A 24634-nucleotide genomic window follows, 5' to 3' on the forward strand; every position below is an offset into this window, starting at 1 on the left:
GTGACCGGCTTTCCATTACGCATGGAGTATGCCACGTGTCATGACATAATAAGTCCAGGGTGGACGAATAAGCGTGTGCCACGTGGCAAGCCCTGGGAGGTTCAACTGGGGGACACTTGGCAGGACCTGATTGGCCCACGTGGCGCATTCCAATTTGTGAGGAGCGAAATCCCCTAATCACCTCTTAGGTTATTTAACCTAAATAGATTGGCTTCCCACCGTTTTACGGTTTCTAGGGTTGTGGGCTTAGAGCCCATTTTCACCCTTCTATCATTGAGTGACACGTGTCATGCTCTAATTGGCCCATTGAGCGCTGAGCTTGCGGACACGTGTTGCGGTGGCATTGGTCCACATATAGTGGGTATTTTTACCCCCAAACAATGATCATGTCTTAGGTTCATGCATGAGTCGATTTTCTCCGTCATTTGAGTGGGAGTACATCCTATTCATAATTTTTCATGTCACTCCATCTACATGCTTTCTCCATATCACAAACTTCATTTTTCTACCTTCTTCTATCCATTGTATGTTGAATAAAGTTTGATTCGAACAATTAACAATGAATATCCCCAAATTCCTTTTCCACAGTACTTGGTCGAGGAGAGAAGGGCGATTAATCAAGGATAACCTCTTTATTCAAGTCTTACTTTTTGATAAGCCGATTCGTCCAAAGAGAAAGGCTAAAAGGATAATGGCAACTCAAGAGGAAGTTAATGAACTTAGGAGTCAATTCAAAAGATTAAAATAGCAAAAATAAGCAAATAATAATAATAATAATAATAATAATAATAATAATAATAATAATAATAATAATAAATAAATAAATAAATAAAAGTGTACAAAAGGGCAAATGTTCTAATGTCTTTGATATGAACATGTCTCAGATTGCGTCTCTTATCGAGTGCTTGGTACCGTGCCTAAGAAACATGAATGCCAAGTGAGTGATAGACCGCATGATCGGGATTGCCCACACTTATAAAAATAAAATAAATGCTAAAGCGAAAGAGAAAAGAGAGCTAAAAAAGAGTCAAAAGCCTCAAGCATAAGAATATAAAGATTCAAAAGCAAGGTTGCACACCTTGGGGCCTTATCAAGGGTCTTGAGCCTTTATCCCCTTCTTCTTCAAACCTTTAGCCTAACCACGTTATAACCCTTAAAAAGACCTTTTTGAGGTATACACACACTTGTGCGAGGTTCGGCTAGAGCTACGTTCGGCCTGATTCCTAATGGATACGTAGGCAACCTCACATCGAGGTGCGTCCGTAATAAACATGCATTCATATTCACATTCACACACAATGATCATATCCAGGGATCTCCTATGATCATCCCTATTTACATAGAGCTAGACTTGGGGGCTTGATCCTTACATCCTTAGCTTACCTAGCCTAAGAGTCACCACTATTTGACTCTTTTCATAATATATTTTCCCACACACTTAGCCTTTGCGGCCTAACTTTGGTATCATTTTCACACACTGCACAAATACATGACTAAATATACTTCCTTTAGGAACCCTTTGTCATTAAATCTTAACACAACGTTGAAGCATGCCTTGTCATATCAAAATCGCTCATCAATCATAATTGTCATTGCATCACGAAGTATGAAGTGCTTAACCTCCGTGCCTAAGTTACCCAAATACTTTCATCATTGAGTCAACCATTGAGATAGCCTAGGATGAATTAATCCTTGCACCTTGAGAGATAGTATCAAACAACATTTGACTAAGCTCATTCAACATGCATTCGAAAACTTCGATTCTTTTTCGCGTTTTTCTTTTTCGGGAGAAAGTCGGTACCCTCCACAAAAATGACAAAAATTTTTTGTTTTTTTGCATTTTCGAGTCGCACGATCACAATACAATGCACACACGAGTCATGAGTCACACATGTCATTTCACTTCGAGTCGAGTCAACCTCGAGTCAAGTTTATACCTTGAGTCGTGTCAAGTCAATGAGTCAAGCGACACTAAGTCTTAGGTCTACCCTAAAGAAAGATAAGCAAAGTCCTATAGCCAAAGGTTAAATGCAGGTGCATCCCAGCAAGCAAGAACATTCCCGGATTTTTTCGAAAAAAAACCGCGAATATGATACATGAAATTCTTCCAAGATGAGAGAAGTTTGAGCAAAATTACATAGATTAGTAAATTAGAGATGAAGATCTTTAATTTACAAAAGATTTGAGCGGATTTGGTTGAAAGGAAATGACCAAGCTCAAAGTTCAAAGCAAAACCAAGCAACAGCGGCAGCAAAAACAGAATCAGGAAGACCCGACTCCAGCACCAGACGACAAGGCTGTCGTCTGGAAACAACGTCTGGTGTTTGGCAACAGAGTTCAGCGCCTGACTCTATATCCCAGCGTCAGGCGACAAAGCCAATTCTTGACGCCAGAAATATTTTAGCAGCGACAAAGCTCGAAGCCCCTATAAGCAAATTGACATGATTAGTAGTCGGCTCGATTACAATTGTGGTAAGTGATTGACCTGACAAAAAATTGTCTCACTTAGCTTAAGCGCCTAAGAATTGGCTCATTACAAGCACCAAGGCATCTGTTCAAAAGCAAGCGCATCACTTATATGACAATTTTTCCAAAAATTGGATTGTCATCCCCAACTGACAATATTTCCAAAAATGGATTGTCGTGCATCTTCTTTAACGACAAATTTTCCAAGATTAGATTGTCATCTCTGGCAAAGTTTCCAAGCGTGGATTGTAATGCTCCTTCTCTGTTTGGCAATTTTTTCCAAGTTCAGATTGTCATCGCTGGCAAGTTTTTCGAGGCTGGATTGTCATACACCCAGTTCCCTATGGCAAAATTTCCCCAAAGGATTGTTCTAGGTCTCTATTCATCATAAATTTCGGCAAAGGTTCCTCAACGTGGATTGTCATTCATTTCAGTAAGTAGCAAATTTTCCCGAAGTGGATTGTCGGTCGACTCTTTTTCGCAAATGTTCCAAGATGCGGATTGTCAATTGCGGCAATATTTTCCTAAAAGGATTGTCGCATAGCGTTGGCAATTTCCAAGGTTGATTGCTTTCAAGAGTTATATTCCAAGATGTGGATTTTCGATCGTAGCAAAATTCTTATGACAGATTGTTACGAAGCATTGGCAACTTTTCCCAAAATTGGATTTTGGCAAATTTTCCGAGATACGGATTGTCGCTTCATCGTAGCAACATTTCCAAGGATGGATTGTTACTAAGAATTGATAACTTTCCCTAAATCGGATTGTCATACATCATACAAGAGAGTTGTGTTGGCAACTATTCCCAAAGAAAAGAGGATTTTCATCACAGCAAAAGCACCGACGTACTGGTTCACAAGCAGCAAAGCGTCGACGTACAGGCATAACAGAAGCAAAGTTCAAGCGAGCTTTTAAAGATCGACAAGCGTGGATCTTCGGTAATTTTCTTTGGAATATTATCGCAACAGATGAGGATAGCTTCAAGCGAGTATATCTTTAGCAGCATTCCCTAGCTTGCGGAGAGTTGTCACAAACAACTGAACGTGATTTCAAGCGAAGTTGTCTTCGATAGTGTTCCCTGGCATGTGGAATATTATCATGGCGGAATTGGAGGCGATTACAAGCGTAGCAGTCTTCAAGCGGGATGGCATTCTCTAGATTGCAGGAGGTCGTCAATACAGCAAAAGCAGCAACAAATCGATTACTTTCAGAGATGTGTGCTCGACGGTGCAAGATATGGGTTTCTTAACTCTTTTATCTGTTTAACTAACGCTAGTTTGCAGATATCGGCGTTACAAGAGTGATTTAGCATCGCAGAACGTTCTGAATCATTCTCCGTCCCTATCGATACTTTCACTTTTGTTTTCGAAACTTGCGTTTCTCCAAACTCAGTCAAAGTGGGGGCTTCTGTAGACACCCAAATGTGTCTCCCCAAAATCAAACCCGGTGATGAATACTTTTCACGTCATTTTATTATCGAATAAAGAGAAAGTGTAAAAAGTCTAGTGATGAGGATGATTTTATTAAAATATCTCTTCTTTCTGTTTTTGAAAATATTTCTTTTCTTACCTTAGTTTTAAAAAACGTGCATTCTAGTTTAGTTTGGTCCATGATAAGGGTCCAATAATAGTGTAGTTGGATGGAGCTTGAAAAGAACTTTCCAACGATATATTATAAGCCCAATTCCGATGAATAATGAGGAAGTTATGGCCAAAATGTTAAACTGGGCCCGATTTTGTTTTTATATGCGGCCCAATGATCTAGAGGAGGGCCTATTATTAATTATTATTCCTAAAGCTATTAGGATTGATTATAGTCTTCTAGAATACTCTAGAAGGTACATTTAAATCCTAATGGATTTAGGATTGATAATTATGTTTTAAAGAGTTTGAAATTGAATAAAACTACTCTTTTTTAGAATCCTTGTTTTGTACGAAGTGGAATATATTCAGTTTTTATTTTCGTTCCTCATAATATTTATCCAAATTTTATATGTTTGGATAGATCTTGAAATTATCTTTCCAATTATATATTATAATATAAAATCCGAGTTATAACTAAAAAGATATGAATGAGACATGAAACTCTATCCAAAACTGACACCCTTCCACTATTTCGATCATATCGTTTTATATACAAAATATTTTAATCTGATTATAATTGGGTTGGAAAGTAAACTTCAAGAGCTTTCCAAAGACATATTATATTCCTTATTTGGACTTCGGGATCAAAAGATATGATAAAAACAAAACGCGTGAAACTGATTATTAGCGTCTGGCGCTAACCTTCAGCGCCTGGCGCTAATTGCCAATGTCGATGCTAATCAGGTTTTATGCGCGTCAGAACTCTGTTTTATTTTTTTATCTTTTTGGCTGATTTTCTCTATAAATAGCTTCCTAAAAACTCCGTTTTCATTCATCAATTCTCATCAATTCTTATTCTTACCAATTCTCATCAACTCTCATCAAGAAATTCTTGATTCTCTCTCTCTCTTTCTAAGCCTAGCTTTTTACAAACACAATTCCTCAAACATTAGCACTAGACATACCTAGCCATATTCGAAGTTGTTTCGCCTTAGACGTGAAAGGTTTAATTTCTGAGGGTTTGGTCCCAAATCTCTCTTTCAATTATTTAATTTAATTGTTTTGTTTTATTATTTTCCTTGAAGCTACTAACGCGTGTATTTTGTCATTAGAAAGAGGTACGAGGCATCAAAGTAAGTGCTTTAATTGTTTAATTGATATTTTGATATAGAAATCATGCTTAGATTATTATTTTGATTCCTAGTATCATGTTTAGGGTAATTTCTAATATCAAGTATGTTTAAAAGAATGCTTCCTAGTATCATGTCTAGGGTAAAGAATAAGTTTCTTAAATCAATTATGATTCCTGCGATGCTTCCTATTTTCTTTCCTAATATTTATGATTGTTAATATCATGTTAGGGTTAAAGCTTTGATTTTTATTGTCTACTGACATGCTAGGGTTTGTTATTAATCTTGTTAGTATCATGCGTAGGATCTTGCTATTAATATTATGCTTTAACATGATTATGATTATTATGATTATTATTATGCTTATTACGTTGCTTGTTGATACTTATTTATTTTTATTGCTTGATCACGCCTTTTATTGTATGTTTAAAGGGAATTTGTACTGGTAATCACGCTTAATAAGATAATTAATAATCTTGTTTAGGGTTAATTTGATTATAATTCAAGTGATCGCCAATAATAGTTTTTTTTGTGCATTAATATTCAACCAACATAGATAAACAGGTTTAGGGTAAACCTATTGATTGCATGTTAGTTAAAAAGCGCACATGAATACGATCAGAATAAAGTAGAGACCTATTATTAGGGCAGGTTCAATCTCTTTTAGGTTGGATTTGTACCTTCATCCTCGAACCCTATTTGGTTCAAGACCTTATGGAGTTGACGATCTCTTGGATCGTTAAGGGGTGTAAACTTCACCTCGTGAACAGTTTACAAGTTCCTAAAAAACTTGTTGGCGACTCTTTTGTTCTATCTTTTTTCCCTTTAGACGCCACCGTACTTTAGTGTATGATCACAGTGGGGTTCTTCGAGCTAGGGGTTAATGCTTGAAATATTCCCTACAACATGAAATATGGTTATGGTGTTTAATATATAGTATAGATTATCATGAATTATGGTTATGGTGTTGAAGACCAACAGAAGATGTGATTTTTTTTAAGGAAAAAAAAACCTCCTTACAAGGGGAGTACTATGGTAAAAAAGTGTAGGTGTTATGCTTTGCAATGATGAGTCCAAGTTAAATATGTTAGTCAAGGGGAAGTCTTGTCTTTTCATATCTACCATTCAACTTTCTCTCTCCTCACTCCTCTTCTACCTCAACCATCACAGCCACCACAACCACCACCACCACCATCACCATCACCATCATCACTTCGTCGCCCACCTATCTACGAACTCGACCCATCGTCGGCGTTAACTCGACCCATCTACGAACTGTCGAACCCAAACCATCATCAATTGAAGGAGCTTCCATAGAGGACATGGTCACCCCTTCCCTTTGGGTTGACCATGCCCTTGATTTCACCCTTCATTTTTTTTTTTAGATGTGGGTAGAGATTGGGGGAGGTGGGTGGATATCGAGGAAGGTGGAGATGGGGAAGCTTGAGTCACTAGTGGAAAAAATGCCATTTGTAACAGGCTATTTGTAATGAGCAAAACTAGGCCAATTACAATTAATCTTTTCATAACGGGCAAAATAATAGCCCGTTATAATAAAGTGGCGTAAAAGGTGAAAAATTAGTATTTGTAACGGGCAATAAAATGCTCGTTACAAAAACTATAGTATTTGTATCGGGTATAATTTTGTCAGTTACGAATACAACAATTTTGTAACTGACAATTTGTACCCGATACAAATAAGTCGGTCAAACGTAAATTGACTTTTTGTTTGTAACCAACTAACCAACGCTTAAACGTCCGTTACAAACATACAACTAAGAATTAAAAAACCCAAACCGGGCTAACTCTTTCCCTCATACGAGTTTCCGTCTCTCTCATTTTTTTTCTCTCTCTTTATCTATGTCTTAAAATTCTCCATCTTCCTACTCCCTGTTTTCACCGGTATTCAAGGGCTTTGATGCCCGTCCTCCGCAATTTCTATCTTACCCCTGGAGTACCGTGCACATGGTACTCCAGATTTTATAAATTCATGTTATTTTGATATTAACTTCTTATTATTTCAATTTATATATATGTTATTTTTAAATAAATGTATGTTATTTTGCCTTTTTTCTCAGTCATCTTCCTCCCATAGTCTCTCTTCCTCTCTCAGCTACTCCAACTCAAAATCACACGCATTCTCTTCCCTTCTTCATCCAATTTTCTGGGTTTCCCAAAAATTAACCTCTCACTCTCTCTCTCTTCCTCTCACTACTCCAATTCTAAATCAAAGACACTTTCTCTCTCCTCTTTTTTTCTTCCAATTTTCTGGGTTTCTTAGAAATTAATTGATTTGAAACCATTTAAGGGTTCAAATGTGTTCATGTCAAGAAATTTAGTACCTCTTGAAGTGTTCGATTCTCTTTAAACTCAAAGCTGCTAATGTTATTTTGATGTAAAACTTATTATTATTTCAATTTATATACATGTTATTTATAAATAAGTTCTTGTTATTTTGTAAATTAAAAATAGCATAAATGGAGGTTGAAGTAAATAAGTAAATAACATATTGTTGTAACAAAATAACTAAATAACACAACATTTAAGCAAAATAACAAAAAGTGTACGCAAAATAACTCAAACATATTTGTAAGGAGTAGCATGATCCATTGTACTCTAGGAGTATATAATACTAATTGTCTTCCTCATTCTCTTCCTTTTTCTCACGGTCTGACCTCCATTTGAGAATAGGTATGATTTTTATTTATTTAATTTTCGATTGTCAATTTCAAGATTTACATTTTCTAAGAGGTGATTAAGGGTTTCAGCGAAGGAGGAAGAGGGGACATGAAAGAGAAAAGATGAAGATCCTTCGTCACCTGGTTGAGGTGGTTGCTGATAAAAAATGACGATTTTCTCTATCCTCATTCTCTCTATATATCCTTCTACTGTATTTCTTTGATTTTTGCCTATGTTTCTCTTGAATTATTAATTGATTGTTGTTGCTGCTGGCTGGGGAGTAAAAACCGTGGTCGAATTTCTGACTAATTTGGGAATATTTTCGTTAATTACTAAGCTAGGGAGGGCTACAATACCAGGTACTCCTCTTCCCTTTTTTTTTTTTTACTCCTCTTCCCTTTTTTTTTTTTTTTTTTATTATTATTATTATTAATCTTTCTATATTCTGTTATATATGCTACTTTTTCTGGGGTTTTTGATATCCTTGAATCTGAGTACATTTCATTGAGCTTTTTTTTACCTTATTTATATTCTGGATTTTGATTAATCGTGATTAAATTGAAGTGGGGTTCTTTTTTTTCTGGATGTTTGCTTTTATTGGTGTTTAATTTGTGTTTTTTGAAGCATAGTTTATTGCTGGGTAGATCGGATTATCTTATTTGGTTTGTTAATTGGTTATGATTGATTGGATTATCAAATTTTTTTCTCATTATTATAGTGTTGGAATCAGTGTGATTTAGGTCCCCTAACTATCTTTGTTTTCCCAAAAGTTTCTATTTTTTATAATTTGTGTTTTGGGTGTTTAGCTGCTTTAGTTTGTGGTTTATGGAGTCATTGCTAATCATGTGTTCTAGTATCTCTTAGGCATTAAGTTCCAATTGGTATGGGGAAATTAAAGCTTAATTTAAACGAACCCTAAGCTAGGTGATGTACTAATCAAGTGCAATGTATCAGCAGAAGCATCTATAGATAAAAACTGTTAAAAGGCTTAGGATAAGTCCATCAGCCTATTTTGTGCACTTGTGTATGATATGAGTTGTAAAAGTCTTTTGTGATTACACTTGGTCTACTTGACTTAAATTTGAGCCTTTTAGTCACCTTGGTTGAAGTAAAATACCTGGTGCCATTTATTTGATGCATGACTTTACAGATTTTCTAGTTGATTTGCATCTTTAAAAGGGTGAAGAGATAAACTCATCTCATAGTAAGCAAGGGCAATGTATTTGAAGAGATAAACTCAGCACATAATAATCAAGGGCTATGTATTTGAAGAGAAGTATAGCTCATAATAAGATTTACTTTTTATTTGAAAAGAATTACTGTGCTTGTTTTCTTTGAATTAAACTTTAAAATTGTGATGTATTTAATTTTAACCTGAGATTCTCTTTCCAGATTGCTTGTGAATTTGACAACCAAATTAAATTCATTGATATCATTCCCCAAACAAATTGTGTAGAGATAATTTGATAAAACTAGAAAAAAAAAAAGGTGGCATGACTTGTAATAATTGTCTAGTTGACCATTGCTATTAAGTTTCATGATCAAGACTATTGAAACTTTTGTTGGATTGATTTTGTTTGGTTGTTGAGTCCTCCCCTTGCCAAATTGGTAACCTGAGTCTTAACTCCCGTTAATGACAAACCTGATCCTGCAAGATGCTTTTGTAGCTAGTTTTACTTTCAGAACTTCTCTTTCTGTTTGTAAGGTTGTTGAAAACTACGGGTGACGGTTTAGAGCACTGCTCATGTTAGTCACCTTGTTTCTCTCCTTTTCCGAGATTGTGGTTATAAAGGAAGGTGTTTAATGTTTGCTAAGACGATATAATTTGTTTTTAAACAAATTTTTATTACTGTGATATTTCTGGGATACCTTTATTTTTTGTTTTTTCAAGTTTGGTGGTAAAATGGGAGCAGGATTGTTCACTTATGAAATATTTGGGAATTAGTTGCTTGGACCTGATTTTTGCTTAAGGATTGACACCCAACTTTTTGTATGTATTAAGTTCAATTTCTTCCCACTGGAATATCTTGTTCAAGTGTTGATTAGGGGATTTTTCCCCACCAATCACCATCTGACAAGTGGACCAATCAGGTTCCGCCATGTGTCCGTCACATGGGCCAATAGGAGCCTGCCACGTGTCAAGCAATGATCCGTCCACTATGGACCAATTACGACACGACACGTGTCCTTCCCATGACACCTGGGATATCCGGCCACCTAGGCCCAACTTCCGAGGGAAGCCCAATCAGCCCAAGGTTAACCTAAACCTAGATTGGCACGTTTCCCGAGGTTATAAATACCTCCCTTAATCCTCATTAAGAGAGAAAAAACATGCTAAAAAACGCAGATTACACACATTAAACACTCTCACCTAGAGAGACCCAATCACTTTAATTTCCGCATTAATTACTCCTTAATCAAGTACTAACTTGACCGTTGGAGGCGGATCTCCAATCATCCGGAGCATCCGTTTATTTTGCAGGTACAGGCGTCCGGTTCCAGTCTCGGAATTGTAACTCTCCCGCAGGACATCAGAAAACACCGAAACATCTTGGCGCCGTCTGTGGGGAGAGTACTTCTGAGATGGCATCCACGTTTGTACCGACTCCTGAAGAAAGACGTCCCCTGGACGACCCTCTAGTTCAGGCGGACCACGATACTGAGAATGAATTTGAAGTTGAAGCTCACACAGCTTCAGACGGGACCCTAAGGGCCCGACGTACCCGTCATACCGAAAGGAGGGAACGAGAACATCTTCATACAGGAAGCGAGCCAGCAGGCGCACCGCCTGTTCGGCAACAGCTGACTGATGGGTCTGCTCCCATCACAAGGAGTGAACTCATGACATTCATGAGGGACTTCAAGGGAGAAATTCAAGAGTTGATCAACAAGAAGCCGCCTGCTCTGGACAAGGAGCAGTCGGCTAAGAAACCCTCCACTTCACAGAAGAGGAAGCCAGTTCAAGGCCGAGAGGCGACTCCTCATCCTAAATCTAGGAAGCGGGAGCCACCTGCCCTTGATTTCACAAAATACCGTTTTCCTACTCCAGGAAATAGGAAACCTGTTCGTCATATTCAGGCGGACGGGTCGAGGAAAACATACACAGACGCTCGGCTACTGCTAGAGCAGAAGAAGGGTGACTGATTGTCAGAGTCGGCCTCTACTTCAAACCTCCAAGACAGTCTGCGAAATACCTCGATGAGGCATACTCAGTCGTATCATGAGAGTCAGTCAGGCGGCACCTCCCGTCAATCCGGCTATCATAGCGACCAGGCGGTACCAAACTTACCGTTTGTACCGCAACAACAGTATTTTTTACAACCACCTCCGTTTGGTGGACATGCAGCAAAACACGTCCAACCTATGGACTGGCAGTTACGGTTGCTTAGACTTGGCGAACAGCCGTCGGCCTTCTCCAAGGAAATTACTGAAGCCGCTCAGCCGGCCAAAGTGAAAAATGTATTAGTAGGCCCCTATGACGGCACTACTAACCCAGAAGACCATCTGATGGCATTCACCAACCTGATGTACCTTCAAGGGTTGGATGATCCCACTTGGTGCAAGTGTTTCCCAGCGACTCTCAAAGGAATCGCACAACAATGGTTCGGCAACCTGCCGACTGGTTGTGTAAATAGCTTCAAGACGCTTGCTTACTTATTCACCTCCAACTTCGCCATGAACATCCCTGCGAAGAAGACGACCCTTGATTTAGGAACAATTCAGCAGGGTGAGAAGGAGGGGCTTCGTTCTTACATCAGGCGGTTTAACCTGATGAGAATACAGATTCAAGGGTTACTGGATGAAGTAGCCTATACTGATTTTTTCAGAGGTCTCAAAGACGGGTCGACCTTCAAATTTGATTTGGTCCGAAAGAGGGTGGCGACTCTTCAAGAGGCCTTGATTGAAGCGGAAGCCTATATACAGGCGACTGATCTTTGTAGTACGATAAAACAGTCAGACGGGAAAAGGTCCGACAAAAGAGAAGGACGACAGAAACAGTCGTCAAACAAAGACGAGAAGAGAAAAGAGGTCTGGGCTGCTGATTCCTCTAAACAGCCGGCCCAGAAAAAGAAAAAAGAATTCAAACCATACTCCCCAAAGTATGCGTTTAACAAGGATAGCCAATTTATCCTAAAGGAAATCAAGGGACGGATCTCAATTGAGAAGCCGGTCCCCATGAAGGGTTCTGCAAACAACCGGAACCAAGAAAAATTCTGTGATTATCATGAAGATGTTGGTCATCACACCAATGAATGCATCAGTCTTATGCGGTATCTGGACCGCCTGGCTGAGCAAGGTGATCTTGACACTTATGTCAAGAAATCTACGGGGAACACTTCCTCAAAAAAGCAGTCGACCAAAAAGAATCAACAGGCCGACAGCTCCGATACAGATGATGCAGTCGTCTACACCATTGCAGGCGGCTTCTCAGGAGGCGGCCCCACTATTAGGGGCAACAAAGACAATATCAGACGGTTAGATGTAAATTCCGTTCACCAAGAACGGCCCTCCAAATATTCATTTCCTGAAATTGTCATCACTGAAGAAGATCTAGGAGGGGTAAGAGGACCGCATGACGACCCTATCGTTATTGAATGTAAAGTGGCCAACCAGAGAGTTGGCCGAATCCTCATAGATACCGGAAGCTCCTCAGATCTCATCAGTAGCAAATGTCTGTCGAAACTAAAATATTAGACTGATTGCATACATCCGGCATCCCACCCTTTAGTAGGGTTTGGAGGAGGAGTCGTCCACCCAGTAGGACGAGTGGATTTACCCATCCGCCTGGGCGAAAAAGGGGAAGGACGACACATGGTAGTCCGGTTCCTGGTAGTAGAAGAACTCTCGGCCTACAATATGATTCTGGGACGACCAACCCTGAATAATTCCAAGGCTGTTATAATCCCATCTCTTATGTTGCTCAAGTTTGAGAGGGATAATGGAACAGTCGGGTCCCTAAGGGGAGATCAAAGGATGGCCCGAGAGTGCTATCTCTCGGATGTCAAGCCCACTGTTATGACCACTGGGTCGAGTGGTGGAAAAATAGACCTTGACAATGTCAAGGAGAGTGCGCCTGTTCAAGAAGCAGGCGGCAAGAAGAGAAAGGCATCCCAAACAGGGGCCGCAAGAAAAGACAGAAAATAGCAATCATTGGCAGAGGAGTGGTCGGATGAATTCCGCCCTCAGCCGGCTGGTGAGCATACGGACCTGACCTTAGACGACTCGCGTCCTGACCGAACAGTCAAAGTTGGGACGACTGCTCTGAGAGTCCTAGGTGACGACTTTTACAAACTATTGAAAGAATACAAGGACATCTTTGCATTCGAAGTCCACGAAATGCCAGGCATTAGTCCTGACCTGGCGGTACATAAACTGGTTGTGGATCCGAAAAAGAAGCCGGTAAGGCAGAAGAAGCGGAACCATGGCGAAGAAAGAAGTCAGGCGGCAGCCGCCGAAGTTAAAAAATTACTTGATGCAGGGTTCATTCGGCAATGTTACTTCCCAGACTGGGTTGCAAATGTGGTGCTTGTTAAAAAGCCGAATGGCACCTGGCGAATGTGTGTAGACTACACAGACTTAAACAAGGCGTGCCCCAAAGACAGTTACCCTCTGCCTAAAATTGATAGCCTGGTCGACTCAACAGCCGGCCATGCTTTGATGAGCTTTATGGACGCCTACTCTGGTTTCCATCAAATTCCTTTATGGAAGAAAGATCAGGAGAAGACGGCCTTCGTCACTGATCAGAGGTTATACTGTTACACGGTCATGCCGTTTGGTCTTAAGAATGCCCCGGCCACTTTCCAGCGAATGATAAACACTGTGTTCTTTGATCAAATTGGGAGAAATGTCGAGGCATATATTGATGATATGATTGTCAAGTCTAAACTTCAGAAAGATCATCTCTCGGACCTCCGAGAAACTTTCGCCACACTCAGGCGGCACCATGTCATGCTCAATCCCAAGAAATGTTTCTTTGGAGTTGAGTCTGGGAAATTTCTCGGATTCCTTATCAATCAGAGAGGAATAGAGGCGAACCCTGAGAAGGTGCAGGCGGTCATTGACATGCAGTCGCCTCGTACCATCCGAGAGGTTCAGAAGTTAACAGGTTGTCTGGCGGCCTTGGGAAGATTTCTAAGCCGATCAGGCGACAAATGCCTATACTTTTTCCAGGCAATTAAGAAAAAGGCAAGGTTTGAATGGGGGCCGGATGCTGAGGCGGCCTTCCAGAAATTGAAAGTTCACTTGCATTCCTTGCGAGGCTGGTCAGCCCTTTGCCCAAAGAAGTACTCTACATGTACCTGGCCGTCTCTGATTATGTGTTAAGCGCTGTTCTCCTTGCTGAAAGAGACGGCTGTCAGCTCCCGGTCTACTTTGTCAGTCATGTACTGAAAAATGCCGAGTTGAGGTATCCCTTAGTGGAGAAATTTGGTCTCGCACTCTTCATGGCTGTTAAAAAATTGAAGCCCTACTTTTTGGCACATGCAGTCGTCGTGTATACAGACCAACCTATCAAGCGGCCACTGACCATCATGGAGTCGTCTGGCCGAATGATCAAATGGGCCATAGAAATACAGAGCCTTGAAGTTACCTTCGAGCCTAGAAAAGCAGTGAAGGGGCAAGCCTTTGCTGACTTTATTGTTGAGATGACTCGTCCTCCTGACTCTCAAGTTACAGACCAAGTCTGGAAGGTATATGTGGACAGAAGTTCTACTTCAAATGGTTGTGGAGCAGGCGTCATATGTCAGTCGCCAGAGGGCGACAGGTACGAGTATGCTCTACGCTTCAGTTTTCAGGCCTCAAACAATGAGGCAGAATATGAAGCTTTACTAGCCGAAATCCGCATGTGCAAGGCGGCAGGAGCAAGAAAAATAGACGCCTGTTCCGATTCACAATTGATAGTGAGTCAGTACAATGGCGAATACGAAGCAACCCATCCGGCCATGATCAAGTATTTACAGGCGGTCCGACAAGCAGTCGGCTCCCTTGAGGATTTCCATCTGACCCAAGTGCCGAGAGCAGAAAACAACCAGGCGGATGCACTTTCAAAATTAGCATCATCCGCCTCCTGTGATACTCCTCGAACTGTTTTTTGGGAAGTAATGGAGAGGAGAAGCATTGAGAAAGAACCTATTGGAATCTTAGACAGAAGCTCAACCTGGATGGATCCAATCAGGGCATATCTGACAAATGGTACCCTGCCGGATGATCATCAACAGGCGGCAGCACTGAAAAAACGACCAACCAGTTTTGAAATAATAAAGGGAGAACTTCACAAAAGGGGGTACCTTCAACCCTTCTTAAAGTGTGTTACTCCAGAAAAGGGGCGAGAGATACTGGACGATCTTCACTCTGGTTACTGTGCTTCCCATATAGGCGGTAGGACGCTTGCTCAACGGGCAAGGCTGCAGGGCTACTTTTGGCCTACTTTAGAAGCAGATGCGATGGTGATGGTGAAAAAATGTGACAAGTGCCAAAGGTTTGGCAAACTAATTCACCGTCCGGCTACTGACCTCACTACCATCCATAGCCCACTACCGTTTGCTAAGTGGGGCATGGATATTCTGGGTCCATATACGCCTGCTACAGGCGGAAGGAGGTACATACTTGTTGTCGTCGACTACTTCACTAAATGGGTAGAGGCGGAGGCTGTAAAGGGAATCAAGACGAAGGATGTAATTTCATTCATTTGGAAAAATGTCATCACTCGGTTCGGGGTTCCCATGTCTATGGTTTTTGATAATGGTCCCCAATTTGAGACGCCCATTCTCAAAAGCTGCTTGGGTGACCAAGGAATTGCACACTACTTTGCATCTGTCGGCCGTCCACAAGCAAACGGCCAGGTAGAAGCCTTTAATAAAATCATCTCAGACGGTCTCAAGAAAAAGATTGAACGAGCAGGCGGCCTATGGGTGGATGAATTACCACATGTTCTCTGGGCCATTAGGACGACTGAAAAAGGGGCGACTGGAGAAACTCCATTCCTCCTAACTTATGGTGCGGAAGGTGTTCTTCCAATAGAACACTACGAGCCGACTCTTTGAGTAATGCTATATGACGAAGAGGCAAACTGGGAAGCCATGCGGCTGGCATTAGACTCACTTTCTGAAAGGAGGGGCAATGCTGTCTTGCGCCATGAAATTTACCGCCTGAGAATGACTAGATCATACAACAAAAAAGTACACAGGCGTCCACTCAAAGTGGGACACTTTGTACTTAGAAAAATGGAAGCAGTTGGTAGGGCTAATGAGTCTGGCAAACTAACTCCCAACTGGGAAGGACCCTACCGAATCTGTGAAGAGGTCAGGGACGGTACCTACTGTCTGGGAACACCAGACGGACAACCGTTGCCTCGAACTTGGAATGTAGATAATTTTAAGAAATATTTCTTTTGAATGATGTAAATAGTCAAGGGCTACTTAATAAAAGTTTGCATACTTAATATTCAATTTTGTACTAAGAGAGGCATGCCTGCTGACAAACAGTCGGCTACTCTCCATTGAATATTTTACTCTATCTTCAGAGGGGCATGCCGTCTGTACCTTTACAGTCGGCTACTCTCCATTGAGTATTTTACTCTATCTTCAGAGGGGCATGCCGTCTGTACCTTTACAGTCGGCTACTCTCCATTGAGTATTTTACTCTATCTTCAGAGGGGCATGCCGCCTGTACCTTTACAGTCGGCTACTCTCCATTGAATATTTTACTCTATCACCATAGGGGCATGCCGTCTGGACATATAGTCGGCTACTCTCCATAGAAGAGGGCCGACTGGTTCCAAACACACAGCCACCCCCCTTATACTTAACTAAAAATGATCAGGACCTTGCCGACCCTGTGCCTAAACAGGCGGCTACCCTCCTTTTACTTAGCACCTACGTTCACCAAGAACTAACCAAGGCCACAGGCCGAATGATCAGACCAGGCGCCAAGCCAACTGATCCAATCTTCAAAACTAATACGACCTGTCCCAACATCATAGCAGGCGTCCGGCGGCATCCCTCCGGATGAAATTCGTCGCAGAGAGCAGCTCCCTTTTGGGTGAAACATTGCTCTATAAACTAATTACACGGCACCTACACGACTGTCCCCAAGGGCAACCACGTAGCCGTTTTTGAGACAAGGATAACTCTATCACTAACCAAACCAGTGGTAGCAGTTGACATCTGAGTCAGATGACCGCCTGTATTACTTGGGATAAATGCAGGGGGTACCTCTTGAGTTAATAGCCAACAAACATTGGCGAATCAAAAGGTTCAGCCGGCCTCCGCCGCCTGGTACCTTTACTACTCAAGCAGGAGTGACGGCGATTGAGTAACACCAAAGTTAACTCATAGTCACTCTCTCAAACTTAGTATGGAGCCTAAAAGGTATGAGTCGTCCGCCTGTTTTTAGCAAACAGGGGCTCTCAACCACTACTCCTGCTAGGTTAACAACCTATGAGTTAAAAGCCAACAAACATTGGCGAATAAAGGGGAACAACCGGTACCCACCGCTTGATACCTCTACTACTCAGTTACTTGGCGACTAGGTAACAATCATGTTTACTTGGTCACTCCTTAAAAATTTAGTATGAAACTAAAAAGGTGTTCATACAGCACCGGCTCACACTAGATTAAATATGGCGGGGAACATTCGGCCTAGACGGCCTAAAGTCTCTAGCCTAAAAACATGACAAGTAGGAAACCACTTTCCTACTTGGTTAATTTTACAAATGGCAGGACCGCCTGCCTAAAGGGGATCCAGTCTTTAAAATGGTTCGAATACCGATTGGATAAATGGCCGACTGATCGTCTAGCCTGGAAACAGACGACCAGTCGTCCAGGGGCATAGGCGGCGTGACTAACTATCTGTACCTGTCTGCCACTATCGGCCATGTAAAACAGTCGGTATAGTGTACAATTGGATATCAGAATATTCAATACTTGAACAAGTTTGAAGCAAAACAAAAAAATTCATTAAAAAGAAGCCGGTCATTAAAGACCGGCAAAATATTCAAAGCCCCGGCCCCCTGGCCGGGTAAATACAAACAAACGGCACGCAGGCCGTGGAAAGAAGAGATAAAGCTTAAGAAGGGGGCAGATCTTCAATATTAGCAGCTGCCGCCTGTCAGCACTCTTCTTGCTGGACTCGGCTTCAGCTGCATCCTTCTTTGATGCATTACCCCCAAGCGGCACAAGCGCCACTACCGGCTCCTCCTCCAACGCCTCTTCCTCAGCAGCCGCCAGGATCTCTTGATTATATCTATCAGAACACTGGCAGTACGTTTTTTCCCATGAGGCAAAGTCGGCATTGGGGAAGAGGCGGCCCCAAGTCATGCGCTGGATTTGAGCAGAGTCTTCCATCATCTCCCGGACCAGCTCTTTCTTTTCTTGCTCGGCCTTTTCCGAGAGCTCCTGAGTAAGACTCTTCTCCTGGGTCACCAGGCGTACCTTTACGCTCGCCAAGGATTTCTCCAAGGTTTCGTATGAGGACATCTTTTGGCGAAGAGGTCTCAGCTCGGCCTTGAGGTTGTTGATGGTCGCCTCCAGCTCGCTATTCCTCTTCTGGGCCGCCTCTAACTGAGCCCGGATAGCGGCGGTAGCCTGCGCCTGATAATAAAGAATATCAATGGTCAGAACTTCATTTTGGGCAATTTGAAACATTGCCTTATCACAGTCAGAGGCGGCCATAGCTTTTGCAGCCTTTACCTCTTTGTTCTTCCGGTCAAGCGGCTTGCGAAGGCCGTTCACTCGGAGCAGGGCCTAAGTAAAAAGGGGGAACAGGCGTCAGTTTCCAAACAAAAAGGAAACAGGCGTCCTGGAATTCAAATACTCAAAAATATGCTAAGTATACCTCAGCAAGGACCCCTGCAATCCCGTCTAGGTCAAGGGTGCCGACACCCCTGACCGCCTCCCTTTCAGCTGGAGGAACGACCTTGATCATAGACTTGGCCACCTCGACCAAGTCAGGCTCCTAAGGGCCGGCTGCATCAAGCATAAACAAACGGATTAGACCTAGTAAAGAAGGGAGCAAGTCTAAAATTTACAAGGATAATTTCATACTTTTAGGTGGCCCAGCTGGAGTTTTAGAAGAAGTGGCCGGCTGTTTCTCAGCCGCCGCATGTTTCCTGGCAGAACCAGGAGAGCTCGCAACAGTCGTCCTCCGGGCCTTGGGGTCCGGCTGTTGGGAAGAAGAATCTCTTGGAGCGCCCGTCTAAAAAAGAAGAAAAGAGTCAGTATATGCATAAACACAACTCCAAAAAGAGGGTGAAAGGTTCGAAGCCCACCAAGGGTGCTCCCTTGTTGGGGGAGTCGGTTGAAGACTGTTGCATGATGGAGGCCTGCAACATGGCCGCCGCAGTCTTGGAGGCGGTAATTTTGCTCATGGCGTCCGCTGCAAAAACAAATAGCAAAGTTAATAAAAGTCATAACAAGAAATGCACGGAACAACAGAGTATTCGACAGGCCGGCTACCTCTTGAGCACCGACTGCTGAGGCCACAGGCGGCCAAAAAGTACTCGTCGTAGAGCCATTTGAAGCTCGGGACGCAGTGCAGGGGTACTTGCTCTCGTACCTCTTGAGCACCGACTGCTGAGGCCACAGGCGGCCAAAAAGTACTCGTCGTAGAGCCATTTGAAGCTCGGGACGCAGTGCAGGGGTACTTGCTCTCGTACCCCTGAAGTAGAGTTCACCTTCGACTCTACTTTGAAGAGTCCTTTATCTAGGATCTCTTTCTTAGCCTTGGGGGGAACAGGCGGCATGCTGCGGCCGCCTGCAAGAAGGGGCGGATTCCTGTTCCACCTGTTGAAGCGCTTGTTCAGCTCTGTGTCTGAACTCTCAATGATAAGGAAGGTGCTCCGCCAGTCCTTCCATTTGTTTGCTTTACCTCTCGTCATGAGGTAGCCCCTGTGGCTCGTCAATTGATACCAGCCGGTACCGCCTGCCTTAGGGGTCCGGCTGAGGTAGTTCATGTGGGCGAAAGCCTCGAAGTTCGGCTCCACCCCATACAGTTCGCACCCGGCCACATAGCCGAGTACGTTAACCCAGGAGTTCGGGGCTAACTGCCATAACCCCAACTCATACCCATCCAAGATCCGCTGAACAGCCGGATGTAGTGGGAAGCGCAGCCCAGCCTTGATGGCCACCTCGTAGCAGCCAAAGCAGCCGTCATCATAACTGGAACCAGTCGGCCATACGACTGTGTCTTCTGGATCCGGCACGAATACTAAAAAGCCGGGGCCCATTGTGTGGTTTGCGATAAAGCTCTCCACTTTCTCTTGCATGGCCGTGATCCGGCCCCGAGGTACCGTACAGTAGTAGGGGGTATTTTGCTCTCGGTGAGAGGCGGATGGCTCGCCCAATCGTCCCCCTTCTCAACTGCGTGAGAAAGCCTCGCCTCTTGTAGGCGACTGTTTTTCTCTTCTGTGTCCAGGGAAGCATGGCCAGAAGAGCTAGACTCGGAATCGTCCTCTGACGAGTCCGAAGAGGACGACTCTTCCCCTCTCCCGGAGGGGCCCGCCTCCTCTCCTTTAAAAGGAGCAGGAGAGAATGTAGAATTGTCAACTGTAAAATGGGAAGGGGTCACTTTGACTCCTCCCTCAGAACTGCCGGCTTTCAAGCCGCTTTGTTTCACTTCCACATCTGGCGCCTGGTCAGATGTTTCACTAATCGGCACCCTGTGGGAGGAGCCGTCTGAGTTTGAGATCCTGGCAGTCTTTTTTGTTCTGGCCATCATGCTCTGCATAGACACAGATACAGTCGGACTTTGTATAAAGGGCAAAGATGGGTCCAGAAAAGGGCAGGCGGCACTCCTAGTCCTAGATTCAGCCGTCCCCGATGACCGGCTGATCACTAACCTAGGTCGTGTCGTGTGCTTCCGTGGTGCCATTTCAAAAAAGAATAAAGTAAAGAGAAAATTAAGAGTAAGAGGACCGACGGTTACCTGAACGAGTGACGATTGATGAAATTCTGAAAATCCTTTGCAGTCGGCTTGTCAGAGCAGGCGGTAGGCAGAAAGGGTCCAAAATGTCAGAGCAAGTTCAGGGGTCCGAATGTTCTCTCGCAAAGTTTTCAAGTGTGAAAATGACCGAAGTCAACACTCCTTTATATAGGCGAAGTGAGAAGGCGAAGGGTCACTTCCAGAATTCAAAATTTTGGCGGGAGAATCTCTCGGCCTCTCGCCGAGTGACACCTGTAGCAGGCCGTCGCCTGTTACAGGGCGATACCTGTCACAGGTAACACGTGACCAGTCACGTGCCACCTATGAGGGGCAAATGATTAGGGGATTTTTCCCCACCAATCACCATCTGACAAGTGGACCAATCAGGTTCCGCCATGTGTCCGTCACATGGGCCAATAGGAGCCTGCCACGTGTCAAGCAATGATCCGTCCACTATGGACCAATTACGACACGACACGTGTCCTTCCCATGACACCTGGGATATCCGGCCACCTAGGCCCAACTTCCGAGGGAAGCCCAATCAACCCAAGGTTAACCTAAACCTAGATTGGCACGTTTCCCGAGGTTATAAATACCTCCCTTAATCCTCATTAAGAGAGAAAAAACATGCTAAAAAACGCAGATTACACACATTAAACACTCTCACCTAGAGAGACCCAATCACTTTAATTTCCGCATTAATTACTCCTTAATCAAGTACTAACTTGACCGTTGGAGGCGGATCTCCAATCATCCGGAGCATCCGTTTGTTTTGCAGGTACAGGCGTCCGGTTCCAGTCTCGGAATTGTAACTCTCCCGCAGGACATCAGAAAACCCCGAAACAAGTGTCATTCATAATTTCTTTCCTGTGAGCAATATTGGATGTTCTGATATACTTTTTTACTATCAGTCTTCTGCTGTACTGGTAACACATGATGCTTGTATTGTTTTTATTGTTAGAGAAAGATGAGTTGTGCACGCAGGTCCCAGTTATATTGCTTTTGCCATTCAGATGTATTGTCAAAGGTAAACAACATATATGAATAAGTGAAACTTCTGGGTGTTTCAATTGTTTATCTGAATAATGTGCTGTCTTCTGGAATGGGAATTTCAAATGCCAGGAGTGTTTCTATTGGTCTATCAGGACTGCTGGCTTGGAACAGGAAATTGAGAACTTGAAGAAGAAGTTGGTTGATTGTGCCAGAGAATTTAAATATCAGGGAGGAGCTTTCCGAGGCCCAAAGAATTAAAGTGAGTTTTAAACTTTATCTACAATATGATTTTAAATGTCATGTGTCTGATGGGTTTTCTTTTCCTTTTCCGAACTTATATAGATAAACTCGACAAATCGGAGGTTGCAAAGGTCTCTCTATTTCTGTCTTTGTGAAGTTATAATTGAGACCTTAGTTAAGTTATAATTGATTTTGGTTTCCTTTAAATGACGTGTTATACATCTACTGAGTTTCTTTGACATAGATCTTATGCACATTAAATCATTTAATGTAAAATTTAATGTAAATTTGGATGAATGTTGAGAATGTCTTTTTTTTTGTTGCTGTCTAGTGCATGTGTGCGCGCTTACACATCTGTGCTTGTCTCTCCTTTAGGACATGTAATAATTTGAAATTTGTATGTCGGTTTTGTTGTTTACTGCTTACCTATTTGGGTTGTTGCATAATATACTTATATGACTTTTCATGGTTATTTTGTAAGGTTGTTGCTGCTGTTGGAGCTGCTTAACTGATGCTGGAGCTGCGTGTTACTACTTCTCTTGGATTCTGCTGCGGTTGTTTGGATGCTGTTGCTTCTTGTTATTTACTATTTTTTATTTACAATATTATTGAGTTGTAAAATTGGATTTTGTGTTTGATAATATGTAAAATTAGATTTGATATATGTTATTATACTTACTAATTAGGAAATTTTGTTAAAAACCTCCCATTAAAAACACATTTTTGTCAAAAACCGCCCGAAAAAAAAAATATGTTGCCCAGGACAACCCAATTATTAAATTTTGTTGTCAAACGCCACCCGACTCTACATTCCGACATAGACCTAAATCTCCCGCGTTGACTTTTTCCATGTGACTTGCACTTGATTTTTAATGACCCCCTCCCTCTTCTTTCCGTTTTTTCCTTTGAATTTTTTTGAGTTCCTACACTCTCTCTCTTCTCTCTTCTCCTCTGTTCTACATTAAATTACTTAATATAAAACAAAGAGGAAAAATAGAGTGCAATAAGAATACTCAAGGTGGAAAGTATCATACAAGGAGTAAAGCGAGCAAGCTCAGCTGTAATATGAGAATATTCCGATCGTCGGAAAAGTTAACGGCAGCGGCGGCGGAACCAAGAAGCATCTAGATCCCCAAATTCAAGGTTCATGAAAGTTGAAGAACAAGGGTCAAGGTGTAGCTGCGTCACACTAGATTGTAGCTCCTGAGTTCTTGAATTTTGATGATGATGAAGAAGATGATATGACGGCTTAAACCCAGCCGTCTAATTTTTTTCTTCAATTAATTTCCTTTTTGGAATTTAGTGGCCTAATGTAGTGTTAGTGGGCAGTAATTTACAAATTAGGGATAATCTAAAGTTGTTGCTCTCAACAATTGGGTTTTACTAATTCCAGACCTTTTGTTCAATAACAATGGAGCTTGCAAAGAGAGGAGAGAGAAGGAAGAGGAGAGAGATAATGGAGGGAACTCCAAATTTTAATTTTCCAGGAAAAAAAAGGGAAGGTAGGGGTTTATTAAAGACACGTGCAAGACACATGGGTAGGGTCAACACCGGAATTCTGAGACAATGCCGGAAAATAGACTCTTGTGGCATTTGACAGCAAATTATTAAAATTGGGTGGTTCTAGACAACAAATTTTTTTTTCGGATGGTTTTTGGCAAAAAAGTGTTTTTAATGGGTGGTGTTTGACAAAATTTCCTTTAAATTTTATAAGTGGTGCATAGATAAAGAATAGGGATATTTGTAACTGGCACCTTTATTGTGCCTGTTACAAATACCCCTTAAATTTTGCCTTTTTTAGACTCTATTTGTAACGGGCATCAAATACCATCCATTTGTAACGGGCAAGTAAAATGTCCGTTACAAATAAGTACTTATCTGTAACGGGAAAGTAAAATGTCTGTTACACAGATAAGTCTATCTGTAACGGGAATTTTACTTGCCCGTTACAGATAAATACTTATTTGTAACGGACACCGCCGTTACAAATAACTTTTCCTATCCGTAACGGCCGCACCCGTAACGCCTGTTGCCCGTTATGGATAGACTGTTTTTGCTCATTACGGATAACCTTTTTTCCACTAGTGAGTTTTGTTCCGCTGCGGTGTAGTGGGCTTGAGAAAGAACGAAGAAGAGGAGGTCAACGGGGGAAAGAAGATCGGAAGTCGACGACGGAAAGAATATCAGAGTGGAAGATGGTGGCTGTGATTATGGTGGTTGTGATGATGGTGGCATGATACAATTACGTAGTATTTACAATTGTGCCGTTTAAGTAACAAATGTTGTTACTCAAAACTGGGGCTAGCTCCGCAATAATAGCCAAATAGGAGAAAGTTACGAGAGAAAACATTAATGAAGGGTAAATTGAGAGAGAAGTGCGAATTTGCTCTTCATAACTTCATTGGTAAGATAAGCATAAGCTAGTACACAATACTCTTAGGCTGTTAGCAAGAACTCCGTCTTTCCTTGGCAAGCTTAGAGGATGTCAAATAACGTCTGAAGGCTCCTTGACAATCTGCCCGGATATCAAGACAATTGGAGTGCTCTCTTCCTACCTGGATGCCGCACCAAATAGCCCCTAGCTCTGCAAGGCCAAGTTAGTTGTTACTTCCATGCTTCCTTTGC

At 42.2% G+C, this 24634-nt stretch overlaps 1 long non-coding RNA gene across 2 annotated transcripts; it reads left to right on the forward strand.

Moving 5' to 3' along the window:
- The first annotated feature begins 7828 nt into the window (after nt 1-7828).
- Nucleotides 7829-22943, forward strand: LOC110704382. Of its 2 annotated transcripts, none has more exons than XR_002507927.1 (4): nt 7829-8217; nt 21738-21803; nt 21899-22028; nt 22491-22943. It is a non-coding gene; the product is annotated as an uncharacterized LOC110704382 (long non-coding RNA). The 2 variants fall into 2 exon arrangements; XR_002507926.1 differs by lacking the exon at nt 7829-8217 and adding an exon at nt 21547-21645 and having other exon boundaries at nt 22491-22941.
- The last annotated feature ends 1691 nt before the right edge of the window (nt 22944-24634 follow it).

Source organism: Chenopodium quinoa, unplaced genomic scaffold (assembly GCF_001683475.1).
Source record: "Chenopodium quinoa cultivar QQ74 unplaced genomic scaffold, ASM168347v1, whole genome shotgun sequence".
NCBI classification, from domain to species: Eukaryota; Viridiplantae; Streptophyta; class Magnoliopsida; order Caryophyllales; family Amaranthaceae; genus Chenopodium; species Chenopodium quinoa.